Source organism: Ovis canadensis, chromosome 20, assembly GCF_042477335.2.
Source record: "Ovis canadensis isolate MfBH-ARS-UI-01 breed Bighorn chromosome 20, ARS-UI_OviCan_v2, whole genome shotgun sequence".
Classification (NCBI taxonomy): domain Eukaryota; kingdom Metazoa; phylum Chordata; class Mammalia; order Artiodactyla; family Bovidae; genus Ovis; species Ovis canadensis.
This window is the reverse complement of record NC_091264.1, coordinates 25,244,200-25,253,103: the sequence shown is the minus strand read 5'-3', so window position 1 is coordinate 25,253,103 and position 8,904 is coordinate 25,244,200.

The following is an 8,904-nucleotide window of genomic DNA, read 5'->3' as shown; positions in this document are numbered from 1 at the left end:
ACTGGCGGCGCCCCGCGCAGCCTTCGCGGGACCCAGACAGCAGACCGCCCTCTTCACACCCTACATCGGCCTGTCCCTCCCAGCCTCCCTACTCCACCCCAAGACCCACCTCCCTTCATCCAGCCTGCAGGATTGGGCCTCCGATCCTTGACCCAGTCCTGTGCAGAAGTAGCCTGGGGTCCATCTGGTGGAAGATTCCAGCCAAGTCTGGGTCTCAGCTCTCTCTGATCTCTGCACTGTCCTTTGTAGCATCTGTCACACTTTTGAAACACTTTATTTTTTTTGGCCACGCTGGGAGGCATGCAGGTGTGTTTGTGCGTGCTCAGTCACTTCAGTCGTGTCCAACTCTTTGAGATCCTACAGACTGTTGCCCGCCAGGCTTCTCTATTTGTGGGATTCACCAAGGCAAGAGCATTGGAGTAGGTTGCCATGTCCTCCTCCAGGGGAGCTGCCCGACCCAGAGATCCGGCTCTGCTTGCAATGGCTCCTGGATTGCAAGCACATTCTTTACTGCTCAGCCACTGGGGAAGCCCCTTATTTCCCAGACCAGAGATCGAACTTGGGCTCCCTGCAGTGGAAGAACAGAGTCCAAACCACCGAACCATCACTTTCAACTCACCTGCATTGTCCTCCGTGAGGTGTCCATCTCCCCCACTGGAAAAATGGCTCTGTGAGGGCAAGGATAATGTCTTGGTCACTGCTGAGCCCCCAGCACCATCCTGGCCCCCAGCAGATGCTCAGTACAGTAAGTCCCCTACATGCGAACCTTCAAGTTGCAATCTTTCCAAGATGGAAACGTGTGTCCCATCACCTCAGGCATGAGTGAAATTGCAGCTTGCCCTGAAATTGGGTTTCCCCGGTGGCTCAGATGGTAAAGAGTCTCCCTGCAGTGTGGGAGACCCAAGTTTGATCCCTGGATCGGGAAGATCTCCTGGAGAAGGAAATGGCAACCCACTCCAGTATTCTTGTCTGGAAAATCCCAGGGATGGAGGAGCCTGGTCAGCTTCAGTCCATGGGGTTGCAAAGTGTCGGACATGATTGAGTGATTTCTCTTTCTTTTCTTTCTGCAGTTGTGTTAGTTGGGCAGCTAGCTAACTTGGGTTGGACTCTCATAATGGAACTCATTTATATGTAGAGGACTTACCGTAAAGATTTAGTGAAGGATGAAACATATAGTTTCATCTCTTGTGGGTACCAGAGGCGGTGAGGGGTTGTGGTGTGAAGACCCAAAGGGCGGACCTGAGGGAGCAATGTGGGGGAAGAGGCTTGGCGTCTGTCTCCCGGGAGGCAGCCAGGGTGCGGGCTCTGTCGGTCAGACTCCCTGCGAGTTCACTGTTCTGCCCTCGTTCCCTGAGGCGAGGCCCTGGTGCGTCACGCTACATGTGCAAGGCTGGATCCCCGTGTGGTGGTGAAAGGCGCTAGATTAGGAACCAGGGTGCACAACCCGAACTTGGGGACCTCTCCTCTGCCCAAGAATTTGCATGCAACTTCATTCCAAAGTGGGCCCCTCCCTGTCTACGGCCCTCACTGCTCCCACTGAGGTTCTGGATAAGCCAGACCCTCCACCCTTTGAAGTTGCCCTTCCTTCCCGGTCTTTTAAAGACCAGCTCTAAACTCACCTCTTCAAAGAGGTGGTCCCCAGTGAACCACAGACCTGCTCACCCTAGGACCCCAGCTGCTCTCCCCCACGCCCCCAGGCTTTGTGACGCCCACATTCTTGGGTGGACTTGTACTCTCCCGAACCAGTGGGGAGTAGATGAGGACTGGGAGGCAGAGCTGGGTTTGAATCTCATGCCAACGCATAGAGCTGTGTGACCTTGAGCAGCTGAATGCATGTCTCTGAACTTCCTCATCAGTCCAGTGGGAGGGAGAGCAACACCAACCCGGCTGGGGGGTTTAATGAGCCTGGGGATGCCGGGTTGCAGGCCTCTGCCTGGTGTTCCCTCCCATCATTCAGGGCCTCCTCTGAGAGGTCCCCCCGACCCGTCACAAGCCATACCCCTGCTGTCTCTCCCGGCCTCAGTTTCCTTCAAGCCTCTATCTTACATGTTGTGTGAAAAGTGAAAGTGTCAGTCGCTCAGTCGTGTCCAACTGTTTGTGACCCCATAAACTGTAGCCTGCCAGGCTCCTCTGTCCATGGAATTCTTGAGGCAAGAATACCAGGGGGTTAAAAAAACAAAAAGAAAAAAAGAATACTGGAGTAGGTTCCCAACCCAGGGATTGAACCCGGGTCTCCCACACTGCAGGCAGAGTCTTTACTGTCTGAGCCACCAAGGAAGCCCATTATTTGTCTTATATATACATCCTTATAAATGTCATGTCTACAAGAGTCAGAATTTTATGTTTTGTTTGTTGCTGAATCCCAAGTTCCTAGAGCAGTGCCCTGCATACACTGAATGGCAGGTGCATAGTAGGGGCTTTATAACCGGGAGCTACTGTCATTACCATACATCTCTGTTTCGTTTGTAATGGGTAAGTTGGCCAAACTCATCTTTATGCCTGGGGCAGTCCTGGCTCCGATGACCTGCCGAACTTGGGTAATGGGGTCACTGTGCAGCCTCGGCTCTGGTGTGACCTGCCCCGGGCAGAGGTGGTTGTGCACGCAGAGTATATCTCAACAACCTGCCCTTCCAGAACAGAGGTCACTGGGTCAGCCTGCTCCACCCTCTCGATGTAAATATCCAATCCCAGGACATACGGACCATCCCCACGACCTTTGTCAGAGTCAAAGAAATCCAGGCAAGACTAGTCAGGCTCTCGGCTATGGCAGAGGCTTGGACTCTGATCCTAGCTCTGCCTCTGACTTACTGTGTGACCTTTAGTAAGTCACACTGCCTCTCTGAATACTTATCTTTCTGTTTTATGTATTAAAAAAAATATTTTTGCTGGAGCACTAATTATTTGCCAGAAATTGTTCAAAGAGCTTATGTACATGTAACTCATTTCTCGCAAGAACCCTATGAAATGGGATAATAATTTCCTTTATTTTACATATGACAAACATGAGGCACAGAGAGGTGAAGTGACTTGCCCAAGGTCATGCAGCTAGTAAATAAATAGCAGAGCCAGGATTCAAGCTCAGGAGTCTCACTGCAGTCAGTGCTAGTAAGCACCGTGCTCAGCAGCATTGGATGGTGCCCGTGAAGAGTCACCCTTTGCTTATTAGGGAATCTGAATTTATTCCTCCTGATGGCGGCTCTATTATTTGGTAGACACTAGTTTTTCTAAAGACTCCATTTGGCTTCCTGAAACAAGAATCTCCAGGGACTTCCCTGGCAATCCAGTGGTTAGGAATCTATGCTTCCACCACAGGAGGCAGGGGTTCCATCCCTGGTCAGGGAACTAAGATCCCATGTGCCACGCAGTGTGGCCAAAACACAAAAGAATCTCGCTTCCTACCCTTCTCCAAATCTAATAACGGAATCCCCTTGACTTCCAGAAGGAAACAGCCAGTGGTGTGTGGGACAATCAGCGTTGGGGGATGGGAGCATCGATGCCTAGTGCTTGTCTATCTTGGCGGTGTAAATACCTCCTCCGTGGCCAAGTTCACACTACCGACCTGACGTCACTGAACACAGAATTGAGAAGAGAGACATAAAATCAGCTCCCATGAGCCACCATGAGCAGCTCCAGCAAAGATGTGGCAACAGGGATTAGTAAGGGACTCCTAGGGTACAAACCACCAGCCGGTCCCCTTTACCCTGCCTCACAGGCCCTGCCAGGCCTCCCCTGAGGCCACCCTTGTCCTTCCTAACCCACAGGGGGCTGGGGATCCAGCTTTGGTGGCCTCAGGACGGCGCACCGGCCAGACAGCCTGAGAGCCGAGCTGAGCAGGTGTAACAGGCGAACCAGCTGTGACTAATCTTCCTGGTTAGAGCAGCCTTGCCTCCTTGTCACTCCCCACCCTCTTAGCTCCCAGTTGCCTTCAGGATCAAATTTAAAGTTCTTAGCCTGTTGGACAAGGCTTGCCCCCATCAGGGCCCTGCCTTTCTTGCTAATCGGATCCTTCACACGTCTGTGCTAGCCGTCTCACAAACATCTTACTCATCTCTGTCGCCACACCTCTGCTTGAGCTGCCCTTCTGGAATGCCATTCCTCTGCTTTGCCAAGGAAGGAGAGGACCCTCATGCCTCAAGGCCTGGCTCAGTAGCACTTCTTGGGGCTGGCCACTCCTCCCCACAGGCCTCTCCCTCCTCTGACTCCCGCAGGATCATGGCTCAGCAGGCCTAGACTTGAATTGTCGGTTATTTCAAACAAAGTTAAAGTCTAAGTTTCTTGAGGGCATGAGTGTCTTGTTTCTCTCTGTCCTCAGTATCTACTCAGCAATGCTTTATAAAGCCTTAATCCATTCAACCAAATTTTGCTGGGCACCTATGGGCTCCCCGGACTTCCCTGGAGGCTCAGATAGTAAAGCATCTGCCTACAATGTGGGAGACCAGGTTCGATCCCTGGGTTGGGAAGATTCCCTGGAGAAGGAAATGGCAACCCACTCTAGTATTCTTGCCTGGGAAATCCCATGGATGGAGAATCCTGGTAGGCTATAGTCCATGGGGTGGCAAAGAGTCAGACACGACTGAGCAACTTCACTTTATGGGCTTCCCAGGCGCTAGTGGTAAAGAACCTGCCTGCAAATGCAGGAGACATAAGAGATGTGGGTTCGATCCCTGGGTCCATCCCCTGAAGGCGGGCATGGCAACCAACTCCAGTATTCTTGCCTGGAGAATCCCATAGACAGAGGAGCCTGTTGGGTTAGTCTACAGGGTCAAGAAGAGTTGGACATGACTGAAGCCACTTAGCATGCACACAGAATGCAGGCCCATAGGGATGGGTAGCTTCCACCTTTACTACATCCTGCCAGACTGGGTGTCACCAAGTTCATTAGCCTTTGCCTTACAGCTTCTGGGCTTGGGATATGCTTCAAACACCTTTCTCCATTTAAATCTTCGATTTGCCTGGACGTGATCACGGCTAAAGGGAGGAAAGGAGGGGGTCCAGTTGTTTCAACACCGTCTGTTGACACAGATGACTGAATAGTAAGCATGTTTTTATAAAAGTTACATACATTTACAGATTCAGGAACATCTTTTAGGAGTTACGTCAACCTGCCAACAGCTATCATTTCCGGGTAGTGGGACAATAGATGTTCCATGGCTACATTCAAAACTTTTCAGCAATAAACATGTTTTATGTGTCATGAAAGAACAATACGTTAGGGAAAGTACCCTAGTAGGTGCCTTGACACTAGTTAAGCTTGGTGCAAGTTACAGGAACACGGTAGAGTGGGTACCTGACTCCCATGGAGGCCTAGGAGAGGCTGGGTGGAGCAGGGAGCAGGGTGGGGCCTGGGGGGGAGGACAGCCTCCAGATGGGGACACTCCCTACCACAGGTACCTTGTCAGCAGCTATTATCAGAGAGTCACCGCCTCAGTCACCGGGCAGAGCCATGAGCGTGCGATGGGTCACGTCTAAGCAATGGCGGCACAGGAATGGGCTTTCGTGCCTGGGTACAATGACGTCACACCTCAAACCAGAAACAGATGGCCACATGGTCAGCAGCCCTGCTAGTGGAGCCGGCTGATCAGGTCAAGGTAACACCCGAGGAGGACACACCGGCCCAGGACTCCCTCAGGAAAATCCCACTCCCTGTCTGCTGAGTACCAGGAGGGTGTAACCAAAGGCTGCATCTGGCACAGAAATGGCCACAAGCAACAGATGCTCAGGGCTTCTGTTCTGCAATGCCAGGGAAGCAAGCAGTACAGTCATGGTTTATGACGCTTACACCCCAGTAGAACCTCAACTCCAGGAGGAATCTTTTATTTTTTCCCATGTTCTCAGTGCCTGATACGTGGAACTTATCCAAAAGCTGTTTGTGGAATGGCTGAATGAGGGTACAAGATACCCTAAGGACTTCCAATTCCCCTACTTTGCCCCTGTTGTTTCTGCTTTAAAGTGGCAGATGGATGGGAAAACAAATTATCTAGATCATGGACAACAGCCATCTTCAATAACAGTTATCTTCAATAACCTTTGGATTATTGTTCCCGTTAAGTTGCTATGCATCCAACTTGAATGACAAGCAAGATGACGCCAAGAGAATCAGAAACTAACTCTAATACTTGTCTCTTAAACTGGGGACTTCCATACAGCACGGTTTCTTAGGGCAGATAGTCTGTACATATTTGTTTTTCTTCTTTGGATGGTCTTTGCTTCTATGGACTGGCAGTTTTAAAAACAGGAAACAGAGGACAAGATGATTTGCAAGTGATTAAAAGATGACAGTCATTCACTGACTCAGTCAATAAAGATGAGATGCCTACTGTACGTCAGGTACCGTGTGAGGTTACACTAGTGTGTGAGTCTGTGCCCTCAAGGACATACAGCCCTAAGCTAACATTTATTGAGCACTTACTGTATGCTAAGGGTTTTACATACTTTAACTCATTTAAGTTCAGAGAGAAAAATAATTTTCCCAGATTGTACCACGGGGAGAGGGTGGGATTTGAACTCAGGCAGACTGATTCCAGAGCCTGTGTCCTTAAGCTTCGTGTTTTTTTCTCCTGAGCAGGTGATAAAAGACACCAGGCAATGGCAAAGCAGTGTGATCAGTGCCACCCCTGATCAAGGCAGATGAGTACCAAAAAAGCACACAGAAGGCACGCCTAGTCCTAGCTTGGGGATGCTCAGGGAAGGTTTACGAAGGGAGTGACAGGGAAGTTAGCCCAGAGGAGTAAGGAAGGAGAAGGCAGGGGGTCCTAGGCAGAGGGACTATCACCTACAAAGACCAGGAGACAGAAAGCACTGTGCCTTTAGAGCAGTGACACGGGGGAGGGCGATGGCGGGGAGTGACATGAAGCTGTGGCGAGAAGCCGAACAAAGTGGCCGCTGTAGCCCTTCACTGGCCTGCCTCTCCAGAGGGCGGAGGTCCGTATCCCAGATGATAAGGAAGCAGGGGAGGGGGCTGGGACCTGGGCACGGTCCAGTATGGGCTGTATGAGATAAGCCAACAAGTGCCCATCCTAGTCTTTTTGTGAGTCTCTAATTGATCATATTGTAAGCATATGACAAACAGCAAACATAAGACAGATTAACTGCAATAATTACAAAGTTTGCAAATAGTGGGTTTGATGAACTTGACGAATAATGCTAGAAAACTGCTCAAGTCTCAAGCAAAGCCACTGGAAACTGGGATCTGGCAGGCTCAGAGGGGAACAGCGAAGGGAGAGGGGATAAGGTGACCACCAAGGTGATCACTTATAGAAAAGAACAATGCGGCTGTCGAGAGATTGAGGTCCACAGGAAAGCTGAGGAAGATCTCAATTTTTTGGCTTTGTTGAGCAGAGTAAAGGATCTTAGTTCCCTTTCCAGCAACTGAACTTGTGTCCCCTACAGTGGAGGCGTGGAGTCTTAACCTCTGGACTGCCAGGGAAGTCCCAGATCTCATTTATTTTGGAAAAAATTCCCTCTATGATTATGTTGCAAAAATGAGATGGGAAGAAAACTGTAGGACGCTAAACATGGTTTCACTCAAAAAATAAGAATGTAATTCTCTAATATTTTTGAAATTACAAGCTATTATAATTCTGTTCAGTTTTCATGATGTAAGTCCCCATTAGACTTCCTCTCCCCACCCCCCACCCCACCCCCACCCACCAATCCCCACCATATACAATGAAAACTCTGGTCCCCATTTTAAGTGGATTCACTTTTGGGTGAAATTTTTCTGGTGCCAGCCATCTCCCTGAGCTAAGCAGGCCCTCTGCTCTCAGCAGCCTAGGAGGAAAGGCTGTCACAGCACTGATTTTGTATGGAAAGGCAAAATATTTCCTACAATGGTCTGCTCTTTATAGGGACTGATGTATCACATGCAAAAACGGAGTCCTTTTTCTCTTACCTCGTTAAGTCACTGCGGGGGAGGAGTTAAGAATGAGGACTAGAGCCTGTGCCTGGTTTGCCTCTTCTCCCTGTCATTATTCCCAGCTGCCAGTCAAGGACCAACACAGCACAGGACAAAACCCCCAGCTGCACTTTTCACACCCTCACTGGCTGGGCCTCACGACCCACCCTGGGACCCCCGTCAGCATTCCTGGGCGACTGAGAAAGGAAGCGCCACAATACAGGCCCTGGGAACAGCTGTGAGACCTCGTGACTCTTTAATCTTCTGATGCAATCCAGTAGTTTTGAAAAATATGGTCAAGGGCCATGCAACAGAAGACTCACCATATACATTTGCTCAGAAGTCTATATACAGTGTACACATCCAAACGTCTCCCTACAATTTTAAATAAAAGCATAAGTCTGTACAGATAGTCCGAGAATGTCAGAGCTGAAAACAACTCATACTTAAACAGACGTCATGTTTCAGATGAGGAAATTTAAATGCTAGGCCGGGGTCAGCAAACTTCTGTGAAGAGTCAGAGTGAACAGTGTATAGACTCTGTAGGCCATACGGTCTCTGTCACAGCTCAACTCTGTTGTAGCACAAAAGCAGCCGCAGACAATACATAAACAAATATGTGGTTGTGTTCTGATACAGCTTTATTTATGGACACTGGAATTTGAGTTTTACATTATTTTTCACATGCTACAAAAATATTGTTCTTCTTTTGACTTCAACCATTTAAAACTGTAAAAAGCCCACTTTTAGGGGGCTACACAACAGGTGGTAGGTAGACTGGATTTGGTCCCTGGGCCCCAGTGTGCTGACCTCTGTCCTAGGCCACTCTGACACCCAAGTGTAGACTGTAGTGTGATATCTTGTTTATTTGTCCTTTGCTTTTCCCACCCACATTGAAGACTCTGATCTGCTTCACTATAAACTGCACAAGGAGCTCTATAAATGTCTTCTACATTTTACAGGAGTCACATTAAGATCTGTCAGAAACATATGCCAGGCGGCAGCTGAAA